Genomic DNA, 13,543 nt, shown 5'->3' with positions numbered 1-13,543 from the left:
ACTGCGCCAGGTTCATCACTCCCCCACCCCCGACACAAGCCCCATTCCCCTGGCACGACACCTCCCCCTTCCCCGCGGTCCCTCCCCCTCCTCCCACGGGCGGTCCGGTCCAAGCTGGGGGGCCCGGGGGCGCGCAGAGGCAGTCTCTCCCGGCGAGGATGCCCAGGATGGGGGGCTTGCAGGGCAGCCTGCGGGGATCGCCTTCGGAGGGGCCGGCCCGCGCCGCGTGCAAGCGGATGTGAGGAGCATCTCAATCGGCGGGCGGGGGAGCGGGCTCAGGTTGTTACTACTGCAGAGAGGGAGAGAGAGAGAGAGCTAGCGAGCGAGAGAGCGCAAGCGAGCGCGAGCCGAGGGAGCCGCTGGGCTGCAGGAGAGCGGTAGCACTCGGCCGGCCGCGAAGTGGGGATCGGGTACTGGACGCAGGACCCCCGCGGCCTCTCCCTCGCCCTCGCCGCGAGCTCAGCGACTTCCCCGGGTAAGAGGGTGCCCCGGGCCGGGCACCCTGCGAGGGCAGCCCCGAATCCCGAGCGAAGCCGCGGGGCCACAGCGACCGCCCGCGGGTCACCAAACGGGGGATGAGGGGCGGGGGACATTCTGACTTTCGGGGCTTGGGGCTCACAGCGGGTGAACTAAGTGAGGTCGGAGCCCAAGGTCCGGGACTGCGCTCCGGAAATCGATTTGCGCTGGGATTACCGGGTCAGTCCCTGGGGAGGTGCCCTGGATTATCCCTGGAGCCCCTAGCCCCCCGTTCCCTTTCATCTTGCTGGGGGCGGGGGAGGCGCTGGCGACAGCGGCCGGGGTGATCCGCGTCGGGACTAGGGGACTCTGGGGTGAAGCGGAGGGCCCGCCGCTGAGAAAGCACTGGGAGGGGTGCGGAGGAGCGCGGTGGAAGAGGGTATGCGGTAAGAGGAGCCCAAGGATGGGCTTTGGGTGCGGGGCACGTGGGACCCCCTCCGACCCCGCCGCAGTGAGGAGGAGCTACGGGCTCCGCTCGTGCGTAGCTCGGGAGCCCCCTGGCGCGAAGTGGGACGCACCAGGGGGACTGGCGGCTTGTGGGTTCCCCCGTGCGTTCCGCAGCGGTCCAGGGCTGGGCGCACCGCTGCGACTGCCGCCCCTTCCTCTTCCCGGAACTTTCCCCGACTTCAGCCAGCGTCGTGGCTCAGAACGTTGGAGGAGGAAGCTGGGTATGCAGGATCCTGACCAGCGGCGGAGCCCGGACCGACCGGGTGGGGAATGGGGGTGGGGAAGGGCTAGCTGGGTTCCCTATGTCTTGCTGTGTGACCTTGGACACGCCGCTGCACCTCTCTGGACCTCAAGATGGTGAAGGTGTGTGGTGCCCCAGGTGCGAGTGGGACGTGATAGGAGGAAGGGGCTTAGGTTCACCAGTGCACGGCCGTCCTGCCCTGTGCCGGTGGTAAGCCCTGGCCTCTTTGTGGCCCGCTGAGCGCTCACTTCCAGAAGACAGAGGCGACAGTGGCAGTGCAGCGCTGCGAACCCAGCGCCCCTCGGAGAATCTGGGAGCTTGACCCATCCTTTGACCTTGGTCAAGCTTCTTACCCCTGCGGACCTCAGGACTTTACCTGGAAAATGATTGGGCACATGTGGGTTGGAGGCTCTCCCAACCCAACACCTGCTGGCCTCAATGCTTCAGGTGAGGCCTTAGGAAGGGATGGGGGTGGGGCACAGTCTCATTCACACAATTTCTTCTTTGACCTACACGCCCCCCAAAAGACATCAGGCTTGCCAGACCCTTGGCCCAGCCTACCCACCTTCCCTGCACCCAAAGAGTCTCCAGATGGTGGGGACAATGGCTTGCTTTCCAGCACCAAGTACAGGTTCCTCATCTTTGCAAGGGGCAGTGCCTTTCCTGGAGGAGGTTCTCTGTGGCCCATGGGAGACCTGGGAGCTTGCTTCGGGGCTAAGGGGATGCCAAGGGCTCCCAAGGTCATGCTGCGTGTCCCTGTGTCAGCAGGCAGTATGGCATCCACCCCAGTCAAGGATGGGCTGAAGGAATTCCCCGGGTTTTCAAAGGTCTCCACTACTGGGGTCAGTCCAGAGCATCGCTCTGTGCGGTCAGAGCAGGTTTCTTTGGCCCTCATCTGGCTCCTCCTTGGGTAGACTCAGGGTCAGTCTTCAGGAAAGAAGAGAAAATAGCTTCTCACCGGGGCCTCAGGATTTCTGTGGAAAGAATCCTGCTTTAAAACAGTAGAGCTGAAGTTCATTCTAGCCTCTGCCTTTAATGTGTGACCTTGTGTGACCTTGGGCCAGTCCCTTTCTTGCTTTCCTCACTTGGAAATTGAGAGGTCTGAATTACCTACTGCCCACTCACCCCAAAACAAACACGCAAACAAACAAAAACCCAAACTCACTGCCACCCAGTCCATGCTGACTCACAGTGATCCTATTGGGCAGGGTGGAACTGCTTCTGTGAGTTTCCAAGACTGACACTCTTTACAGCTGTAGAAAGCCCCATCTTTCTTCTTTGGAGCAGTTCGTGGGTTCAAACTGCTGACCTTGCAGTTAGCAGCCCAACACTACGCCACCAGGGCTCCCTAGATACTTCCCAGGCCCCTGAAATTCACTGACTGAAGTCCTGAGCTAGTGTTTGAATTGCAGGAAGTAGGCCTGGCAGGGCGACGGGGCCAGGTGGTCTCTAAAAGGGTCCAGGGCAGCTCTCCATGCCACCACCCCTCCCACCTCCAGACGAAACAACTTGAGACAAAATGCTTAGCCTGAGTGGGACCCTGCCCAAGGCCCTGCACGCTCTGCCTTGACTGGTTAGTGGAACCTTGAACAAGTTACATCTTTGAGCTTCAGCTACTTGCGTGTCAAAAGAATGCTAACAGTGGTAGTTTTGTAGGGTTGTTGTGAGGATTATGCCAAAACACGTGTACAGTACTTAGTCCAATGTCCAAGCCCTCCTAAACGCTCAGTAAGGGGTAGAACTTGTTCATGGTATAGTACAGGCCCTGTAGCAAGCAGGTAGCAGGGCAGCCGGCCCCGTGCTGTGCGCAGAGACCCTGGGGAGCAGGGAAGATTTGTGGACCTGCTCTGGGATCTTCATCTACTGCTTCCAGCGCTTCCTACACAAGGGGGTAGCAGCAGCACCACGCACTACTCGCTCGCTCGCTCGCTCGCTCGCTCACTCTTAGTTACTGTGCAGTACAAACGTCATAGGAGGGAACTGTTGGGCTTCCTGGAGTCTCACCTTATCTTCCTCAGGTTCTCCTTCCCCGACTGGGCCTCACGGCTTGTCCTTCTGTGGTTATGAGAGAAACAGGCCTTTTCCTCCACCCCTGGAATCCTGAAACCCTCAACCCCCTCCATGCCCCCCCCCCCACTTCATGAACTTCCAGGAATGAGCCCTCTGAGAGCTAGAAAGAGGTGAAGTGATGTCCCTGGAAGCACAGTCTACCTAAGAGGCAGGGGGTCTGGAGGGAGTGGCAAGAGACCACTGGGGGACCCGGGATGCCAGCGCCACACCTGGCAGGTACCCTGTGGGGTGGGGAGAGGGGTGGTGGGCCTGGACTTTGCTTTTCCCTAGACGCCTTGTGTGACTGTAGGCAATTTGCCTGTTTCTGGGCTGCAGCTTCGTTAGGTTTAGTTCAGGGGTTGACAAACTTGAGACGGAAGAGCCAATCCTGTCCCTCACAACAATTTAGAAATGATCTGAGATCCATACATTTACTTTTACAAGCAAATGAGATTCACCATTGTCTGAATAATATCCTTTACACACTTCCCATTTTACTTCAGGGCCACATATACTCCGGAAGAACTGTCCGTAGCTTGTGAGTTGTAGTTTGCCGACCCCTGGTTTAGTTCATAGGTTCTCAAACTTATGTGGCTTACCCTCTTTTCAGGGAAAAAAAATTACTCAGCACCCCTCTGGCAATGGAAAACGTTTGTGCGTATCACCCACAAGCCAGGAAGAAAGGTTAAGTACTTGATGGCTGCAGAGCCGCCAGGGGGGCGTCAGCTTGGGGAAACACCGGTTGAAGCCCAGGCCCTTGACCCCATGTTTGTGGCTCTCTTGGCTCTGCTCTTGCCAAGACTGGGAGGTTAGGGTGGGAGGTATGGGTTCCCACCCTATTACCTGTCTGGGAAAAGGCTTGTGAACACTGCCTTCATAGCTGACTACTAAGAGCAAAGTCTTGGAAGATCAAAGGATTCAGGTTCTCTGAATCTTACTTAGCTATGTGAACTTGAGCAAATTACCTCACCTCTCTGAGCCTCGCTATCTCATCTGTGAAATGGGATCAATCTGTCCCACCTCCTTGGGTTCTTAGGATGAGTGCATAGGAGTACTTTACTTAACAATCCTGGATGAGGGGGTGCTCTGGGGTTGTCATGGGTTGTTTTTTTGGGGCCGTGGCAGCCTAGAGAGAGGCCCTGGTTAGAGGGCAGGCAGCAGCAGAGCCCTAAGCCCTGCAGCTGTCACCACGCACAGGCTTCTGAAGATTGCCCTAATTTTCCGTGCCCTGCTCCTGCTGCGAGCTGACTGCAGATTGAGGGAGTCTGCATGCACAGGCCCTGGTGCGGGGGCTTGCAGAGTGGGGCTCTGGCCACAGGGGGCTGCAAGCTGAGGGTAGCATGGAAGCTGACCGGAGGCTCCAGGTGAGGAGGAAACACAAGTCTGCAGGGTGACAGCCTTCCATCCAAGGTTAGTCACGAGGGAAGGGCCGGAGCCACGAACAAGGTGCTGTCAGAGGCTGAAGGAGCCCTCCCAACCCCTTCTCTGATGTCAGTTATGGGAAACAGACTCAGAGATGGAGCACACCTAGCCTGGGCTCCTGCAGCATGGTGGCAGCAGTAGAGGGGGCACCTGCCGTGGTACCTCAGACCCATGCTCTACCTCCCATCCTTTCCCTCAGGCACCAAGTAGTCCTGTCCAGTCTTCCGTACAAGCAAAGCAGAGCACATGGGACGTGTCCTTCCTGGCCTAGGAACAGGTGACTGGGCTCAACACCCCCATTTTGTGGACTAGCACACGGAGGTCCCCGGCAATGAAAGGCCTCGCATAAGGTGGCCCAGTGTCAGAGCGGAGCCCGAACGTCAGCTGCCACGTGCTGCTCCCGGTCACGTGGCACATGGCAGCAGGGCAGTCCGACTCTGAAAGGACAAACCCAGGTGGCCCAGGGAAAGCAGGAGAACAAAAGGCCCAGCGATGAGCAGACTCTTGTCTCTCGGTGGCCCAGCTCGGAGGCTGACCTCCCGCCTTGCCCTCCGAGAGGAAGGAGACAATAGGCAGCCCCACTGGCCTCAGTCCCAGCGGCAATGCTGGGAGTGAAAAAAGTCAATATTTGCCCAGTGGCAGAGGCCGGGAAGGAAGTCTGAGTTGGCGGCATGTGGAGAGGGAAAGGCTGATGGAGCGATGGGCAGAGGTAGGGCCTGGTGTGAGGATTTTGGCATTAAGTAACCTTTTGTGTTTCAGTCTGCTCCACCCTTCGCCCATCCCTAATCACCCCCACCCCACCCCACCCCTATTCTTTGAAGCTGCCGCCTCCCTTGTTTCCAGCTCCCTGGAGAAATGGGACTTTGGAAGCTTTTGCTGAGAGGCCTTGCTGCAGACGGCCCATTGAGCGGGACTCAGGGGAAGGCTGGCATCCTTAGCCGGGCCCCAGAGCTGAGGGAGAGCTGTGGAACAAGACCTTGGTCTGTCAAGAGAGGCCGAGGGTGATTGTTTTTCCTCTCTCCCTGCCTTTATTTTGTTGTCCCTCCAGCCCCAACCACCCCCCCCCTGCCAACCTCCCCCGCCCCCCACCTCCTGACTCCTTGCTTTCTGTGTCCTGAAGCTGAGGAGGCGCTGAGGGGTGGGGGTCCCAAGACCACCGTCTTCCCTCGGCTGAAAAGAAATTCTCGAACCCACGGCAGCTGGCAGCTGTTCTGGTGATTTGTGATTGTTGGTTGCTCGCGGAATCAGGTGTTAGCAATTAACAAAGGGAGCATTTAGAAGCAAAGGGTGTCTCGTGCCCGACTGCTGTAGCCGGAAGGGCTCCGAAGAACTGCGAGGGAGGTCTGCCTACTGGGATCTCACCCCCTCGCTGTGAATCTGGTAGGTCAGGACCTGGGGCGACCCCACTGAGTGCCAGCCCTCTCTTAACAAAGAGCTTGCTCTGTCATCTGCCTCAGGTGGTCAGTCCTGCCACCAGGGGACGGACCACCTCCCAAGCCTCTCCTCGCCCCTGTTGTGGGCTTGGGGAGCTGGGGGCTGTGTGGCCAAGGGAGGGCCATGTAGAAGCCTCTCCAGCTGGAAAGTCTGCAAAGGTGCTGCTCGCAGCAGGGCGGCCACGGCTGCCAGCCCGAGCCTGCCTTCAGCCAGCTCCCCACTGCTTGGCCAAGGGCCAGGCCTTGCGGGCAGCCTGCTGCTCAGAGACAGATTGTGGCCCATCCTAGCCCATCTCCCACCCCGGCACAGGGCCCCCAGGCTGAAGTGGCCTCCATCTTGGCCGCGCTCCCCGAGCCTGCCGTGGGTTTCTAGCTCATCGTTGGGTGGGAGGTATCCTTGGCATTTGGAATGGTTAGAGCCTGGGGGCGGGGGCGGGGGTGGGTAGAGCTTGGGAGTGCTGTGCAGATGCTCGGCCACACTGCCTGGGGTTTAGAGCTGTGGGGCTGTGGTGACCTTCCTTAGCCCTTGGTGCCTCCGCTTCCTCATCTGCAGAATGGACACAAGATAGTTTGTTCCAGCCGTAGTACTGCTAGTTGGTTGCTATGAGTCAGTTGAATTGCTCCCCAGGGGTCCCAAGGCCGTCAGCTTTGTGGAAGCAGCTCGCTGCACCTTTCTCCCTGGGGTGAGAATGGCCAACCTTCTAGTTCGAGCAGAGCACTTCACCAGGGCGCCCCAGGGCTCCTGACAGAGCCGCCACACAGGTCTCATAGTTAATGTGCTTAAAGCCCTAAGACTAGGCAGTGCCTGGCACTGGTAGGTACTACAAAGAGTTAGCGATTGTTATTACAGCTCCGAGCTAGGGTGGCTCAAATGGTTTTTTGCTCATCTACTAACCTGAAGGTTGGCCTGGCGATCTGCTTCGGTAAAGATTACACCCAAGAAAACCCTATGGAGCGCAGTTCTGCTTTGTAACCCATGGAGTTGCCTTGAGTCAGGCGTGGGTTTGTTGTTATCTTTTAAACTGTTACTAGGGTGTTTCTTAAACCTGGAAGGGGCATGTTTTGAATTGAGCAATATAACTCCAGAGCTAGGGGGTGAGATGAGGCGGGGAATGACAGAGTTTGACCAGAAGGGTCCAGTGGTTCTACCATGGCACCGGGCCAGCCACTGCCGCTTGTCTCTGGGCCTGGTCCCCATTTGACAACATGGAAGAGGCCGGCCATCTGTCTTCCTCTCCTCTCCCAAGCTGCCCTGGGGAGCAATGTCAGACACACAGGCGGCCCCTTCCTGCCCTGGCTGCGGGGACACTCGGGCTTTGGGAGGAGGTGCTGGCCTTCGCCCAATGAGGCCGCTCAGACTGTGTGCTTCTGGGCCGAGCCCAGCCCCTCTCAGGAAAGGGGATGGTGGCTTTGTGTCTCTGGATGCTCTGTCACAGAGGGGCAGGGCTGTTTGGGGCCGTGGTCCCAAGTATTACAGCAGAGATGGGGAGGGAAGAAGAACCTTGCCCTCACTTGGGACACTCTGACCAGGGTCTGGGCAGATGTCAAGCCCCCGTCCCTCCTGCAATGCGGCCAGACCCTCTCAGGTGCGGGAAAGCAGGGGGCCAGCTCCCCCCGAAGCAGAGACATTGATTCAGTGCCTGCCCTGTAAGGAGGAGACCCTGATGGACTGCCCTCTCGCCCCCTCCCCCCCCTCTCCCACCTGCTTTTCCCAGTTAGGAGGAGGGGTCAACCCAACCTGCTGAAAGGCAGGGCTCCACACATGGCTCCCAAAGCCAGGGACTGCAGGCATGACCGCCTGTGGTGCTCCAGCCACGTCTACTGCCCTCTTAGTCGGTCATCTGGGGCAAGTGGCAGGGGTCGGGAGGGAAAGGGACTTTCACTTCCGTTACACTGGGCCTCCTTGGAACCTCTTCTCAAATGTCCTTTCACCAGAAGCTGCAGAGCCAAGGTGACCCCAAAGCCAGCTGTGCCTTCACCGGCCAGAGCCCACTGTGTTTCATGAAGCCCCTCCCCAGGCGTGGGCTCGAAAGGCCAGGTTCTGGTCAGCACCTGCCTGCTGGGACTTTGACCCAACCTCCACTCCTTGTAGAGAACGATGGGCATTAGTTGAGGTCATGCATAAAATACTTCGAGCAGGATCGAATCAAAGTTAGCTTTTAAAATCCTCCAGAAGTTGGAAAGATTTAGATTAGACAGCAGGGAGGACTTTCTGAGAGCACATGGAAGCTTTCCCGAAGCTGTTTAAGGGCAGGCCTGGCTTCGTGAGTCTCTTTTGGACTAGGTCTCTCCGACACACTCCAGGGAAGAAACCTAGACTTGGCATCCACTGAGACTGTCAAGCGCAGGCCATGCAGCCTGCAAGCTGGGTGGCCTTGGGCAAGTTGCTGGGTCTCTCTGAACCTCCTGTCTAATTGGGACTGGTTTTGCTGCTCATCGAGTCCATTCTAATTCATCACAGATGGAACCTTTGACTGACCATGCATCTTCCTCACACTCATTTGGGGTTTATGTTTGATTTTTAAGCTCGCTTTAATGAGTCCCTATCATACGTGTTGATAGATTATTTCAATGAATGCTCATAGTTCCCTCTGAGGTGGATAGGGACCTATTGTGGGCTCGTTTTATAACGGGAGGAAACTGAAGCTCAAAGACATGAGCCAACTCGTCCAAGGACACTCATGCAGGTGCTGAACCCTGTCGGTCTGACTTTTAGCGGCTTATAACACCTTGTCCCTTTTTGTGGGCTGTTTCAATGAGCCGAAGTACAAGGACTGGGAGGATTCGGAACCGACTCGATGGCAGAGAGTTTTTTGAGAAGGTTTGAAAGAGGACTACCAAAACAGTTCATGAAAAGATTCCATGATCTTTCAATTCCATCTTTCTATGACCTTTCTGCAGCCCCCTCTCCGGAGCATGTTCTTGGCCCTCTGGCTGGCCCATAAGTGCATGGGAAATGTTTGGTGACTCTTGGGGAGATGGACAGAGAAAAGAGGATTTGGTAATGTGCATGTATCTCACTGCCCTGCCAGGTAGGGTTTAGGGCTGTATTGTACCCCTTGGAGACAGCCCAGGGCCCCCCCATCGTCTAACTCTTCCAACGTGGTATTGAGGAGCTGAGGAGGCCGTGCAGTACAAGAACCCTGGATGCTAGCTCTGGCTGACTTGCAAAGTGGTCTTGAGGCAATCGCTGCTCCCGCGTCATGGCGACCCCATGTGTTTCAGAGAGGAGCTGCATTCTGTAGGGCTTTCAATGGCGGTAACCTTACACAGTAGATGGCCAGGCATTTATTTCTTCCGAGGTGCTGAAGGGTGGATTTGAACTGCCAACATTTCAGCTCGCAGCTGAGGGGGCTATTGTTTATACGGGGTGAGAAGATTGAGCCTCAGAACCCTGGTGGTGCAGCGGGCTATTCCCTGGGCTGCTGACCACAAGGGCGGCGGCTCCGGAGGAGAAAGAGGATCCTTTCTGCCCCCTTAACCCACAGGGGTAGTTCTGCCCTGCCCCACAGGGTCACTCTGCGTTGGAATGGACTTGATGCAGGGACTTGGGTTTGGTTGGAAGGCTGTCTAGCTCCTGCCTCAGCACAGGAGGGAGGGAGGGAAGGCCTGGGGCGGGTGTGCAGCGCCCCAGGGCACTGCGGTTCTTAACAGCAGCCCTCTATCCAGGCTGCTGACAGGTCAGGTGGGGATGAGGGAAGCACCTCCCTCACTTACTCTTCCATCGGAGAGCCCTTGTCCTCGGCCAGGCCCTGAGCTGCAGACGTTTCCTGTGATCTTGTCCAGGAAGGAGCCCCACTCCCACTGCACGTCTCGCACTATTTCTGGGGCCCACACCCCTGGAGTCCTCCCTCTGGAGTCCTCCTCAGCCTCTGTAACTTCCCAGTAGCCTCTGATCCTTAGAGCCCTCACTGCTGGTTGGGGACCATTTATAGCAGTGGTTCTCCACCTTACTGATGCCGTGACCTTGTAATATAGTTCCTCATGTTGTGATGACCCCCAACCTTAAAATTATTTTCATTGTTACTTCATAATTGTAATTTTGCTACTGTTATGAATTGTGATGTAAATATCTGATAGGTGGGACGTATTTTCTTTTCTTTAAAAAAATCATTTTCTTGGGGCTCATACAACTCTTATCACAATCCATACATACATCAATTGTGTAAAGCACACTTATACATTTGTTGCCCTCGTCATTCTCAAAATTGGTAGGATGTATTTTCATTGTTACAAATTGAACATCATTTAAGCATAGTGATTAATCACAAAAACAATATGCAATTATATATTGTGAAATATTTATTTCTAATGACAAATAAATGAAATTTTTTTCTTGAAGCATGATATAGCATGGGTAACAGTCTTCATGCCAGGTACTCATATGTGGGTGTATCTGCATGTATGCAGACCTGCCTGGAGACCGATAGAGGAGCAGTGTCTTGGTTCCTAAGACCACCAGAAATATGTTTTCCGATGGTCTTAGGTGAGCCCTGTGAAAGGGTTGTTCGACCCCCAAAGGAGTCATGACCCACAGGTTGAGAACCGCTGATTTATATCAACATGCTGACACATATTCAACTCCCTGCCGTTGTGTCGATTTGGACTCAGAGCTGCCCCTGTGGGTCTTTCCCCCTAGAGCAGTGGGTGGTTTTGATGGGTTGGCCTTGCTGTAGCCCAGCCTGTAACCACTGTACTTCAGGGCTCTTCTGCTGAGCACATAGCAGGGCCCGATCGATGTCACTTGACTCTGATGGTGCTTTTGACCCAATGGTCCTCTCACACTGTGGGTCCCAGGTCCCCATGTCAGTGGGAACACTAGTCCCATGCCCAACTGAACCCGGTGCCACCTAACGGACAGCCCTGGCACACTGTCTTCCATCCTGCACCCTTGCTCTCTGTCACCTTTTCCTGCCCCCCGCCCTTGTTCCACATCCCTGCCGGGGAGCCCCTGCTGTCTTGACTGTGCTACGCCCGATGCACCAGAGAGCTCTTTTATGCTCCTGAGGACCCCATAAGGCAATGAGTAAAGAACCCACTGTCTTCGAGTTGATTCCAACTCTCGAGACCCAATAGGACCGAGTAGAACTGCTTCTCCGGGTTTCCAAGACTGTGCTTCCTTATGGGAGCAGAAAGCCCCGGGTGAGTTTGAACCTCCGCCCTTGTGCTTAGCAGTGCCCCCTCCCCGGCCCCGTGTAGCCCTCGATGGCACCAGGGCTCTGTAGGCACGAGTAGAGTCTCCATTTTCTGGAAGAGGAGACAAGCCCAGGACAGGGAGGGGACTTCTCTAAGGTCTCCCAGCTGGCAGTGGGTGGATTTGAGTGAAGGTAGTTTGGTCTCAAACCCTGCACCACTAGCCTTGTACAGAACGGAGGGCAGCAGCAGGTTTCTCTTACCTCAGTCAGGCACCCAGTGTGTTTGGCAGGTGGGCTCTGAATTCCTCCAGGACAGACACTGTACCACTCTGCCTTGCCTCTTTTGACCCCAGCAGCGGCACGATTCTGCCGTGGTGGGTGAAGCCTTTGGAACTCTCGTTAGGTCTCAGTCTTCTCATCAAGGAGAGGGGCCTGACGATTCCGGCCAGCATGGGCTGCAAGCTCACCTGGAGAGATGGGGCCGGGGCGGCCCAGTCCCAGGGTCAGTCTTCCCTGCGTGTGCTGTTCTGGTGTCTGATCTGCAAGTGCAGCCCCTACGCTATGCCTGCGTGCCTCCCTATTTTTAAGCTCCGTGGGCTTAATGAGCTGCCTGTCCTGACACCTCGTCAGCTCACCTTGCTCTCTAATGAACCTCAGAGAGCTAGCTCGCAGGCGCCCGTCTGCTGGACAAGCCCCCCCACCCCAATCAGAAGGCCAGCGCTGGGCCCATCCACTCACTGAGAACCCGTGGGCCCGTTCGCCGGATGGCAGCAACACCGCAGGCCTTGGGGAGCTGCCCACTCCCCTTGTGGACCCCGGCCCGTTCCCGTCAGAGAACTGGCATGAGAGACAGAGCTGGGAGCACCTCACATAATTGGGTGGCTGCTTCTCGTTGGCAGCCAACAGCCTACAGGGCTGCCCAGGCATGAGCCCAACACAGAACCGGCCAGTTGCCACCGAGGTGACTGGGACGCGTGGTGCCCTGTGTCAAAGGAGAAGTGCTCCAGGGGTTTGCACGGCTCTGAGCTTTCCGAAGCAGGCTGCAGGCCTGTCTTCCAAGGTGGGTTCAAACCGCCAACCTTTTCGTTAGAGCTGCGGGCCTGACCTTTGCACAGCCCAGGGATACCCAGGGCCTGGGGAAATGAGGTCAGCTGGCAGCAAGTGGTGGGAAGGAGAGATCGGAGGTTTACAGATGCTCAGGGTCCTAAAGGGGACCTGGAAGGCCATCTAGGCCAACTTGGCATCCCTTCCCTGAGCCACAGCTTGGCGTGCCCCCCAGGAGTGGTCTAGCTTCAGCTCAAGTACCCCCAACGACAACGCACTCATTACCTCCCCGACCACCACAGGGCAGCTCTGGATATGTGAAAACTCTTCTTTTGAGACTAAATCTAACTTCTCACGCCAAGAAGAGGGCACCATCGAGTTCCCCTTCTGCCTCCTGTGCTGCCTGCTGTGTGTGTGTGTGTGGGGGGTGCGGGGGCACAGGGGCGGGGGAGAGGAGGAGAAGCAGAGGCACCCCAAGTCTTCGATCTCCGTCCTAAGCAGCCACCGGCTTGGGCAGGGCAGAGACACCCGTGAGAGAGCCAGGGAGACGCCCCACCCCCTCTTGTCTGCAGTGACTTGACTTGTGGTGGTGGTGGTGGTGGTTAGGGACCATCGAGGCAGCTCTGACTCATGGGGACCCCCGTGCACAACACAGCGAAACACCGCCCGGTCCTGCGGCAGCCTCCCTCCCCCTCCCTCCCCGTGTTCCCATGCCTGAGCGCATCGTCGCAGCCAGGGGGTCAATCCGTCTTGCCAAAAGCCCTCCACTTTTTGGCCGCCCCTCTGCTTCACCAAGCGGGACGTCCTTCCCTAGGGGCTGGTCTCTCCCACGACACGTCCCACGGCATGTCCCACGTGCGTGAGAGCCAGTCTCGCCGCCCTCTCTCCCGAGGAGCAATCAGGCTGCACTTCTTCCCAAACAGACCGGCTGGGTCTTTGGCCCCTTAGTGCTCTCAGTGTCCGTCACCAGGGCCGACCGTGGTTCAAATGCACCGCTGCTTCTCTGCTCCTCCGCATTCCAAAATAATAATAATAAGGCAGATTGACGCGGGGGTGGGGGTGGGGGTGGGGACAGAGGGTATAACGCCTGTGTGTGGAAAGGGCTGGGTGTTGTCGCCCTGGCTCCGCCTGGACCAGGAGCAGCAGTCATTGTTCCTGGTGTGCTGGGGAGGGGCCGCAGACTCCAGGGAGCCTTAGAAACGCACAGTGTGCGGGCCCTCCCCCCACCCCGGCAAGCCCTCTGAGCTTGGGGTTTT

General features: G+C 57.1%; 1 protein-coding gene across 1 annotated transcript in view; it reads left to right on the top strand.

Annotated features, from left to right (window-relative positions):
* The first annotated feature begins 313 nt into the window (after positions 1 to 313).
* SYT2 (synaptotagmin 2) overlaps positions 314 to 13,543 on the top strand; it is a 47,575-nt gene continuing 34,345 nt past the window's right edge. Inside the window, exon 1 of the mRNA XM_004699811.2 lies at positions 314 to 475. The gene's annotated coding sequence lies outside the window, so the exon portion shown is untranslated. The remainder of the gene's footprint in view (positions 476 to 13,543) is intronic.

The sequence above is a fragment of the Echinops telfairi genome, unplaced genomic scaffold (assembly GCF_000313985.2).
Source record: "Echinops telfairi isolate 266 unplaced genomic scaffold, ASM31398v2 ScPeMD7_7424;HRSCAF=8462, whole genome shotgun sequence".
Taxonomy (NCBI): Eukaryota; Metazoa; Chordata; class Mammalia; order Afrosoricida; family Tenrecidae; genus Echinops; species Echinops telfairi.
This window is presented reverse-complemented; position numbering and strand designations above follow the sequence as displayed.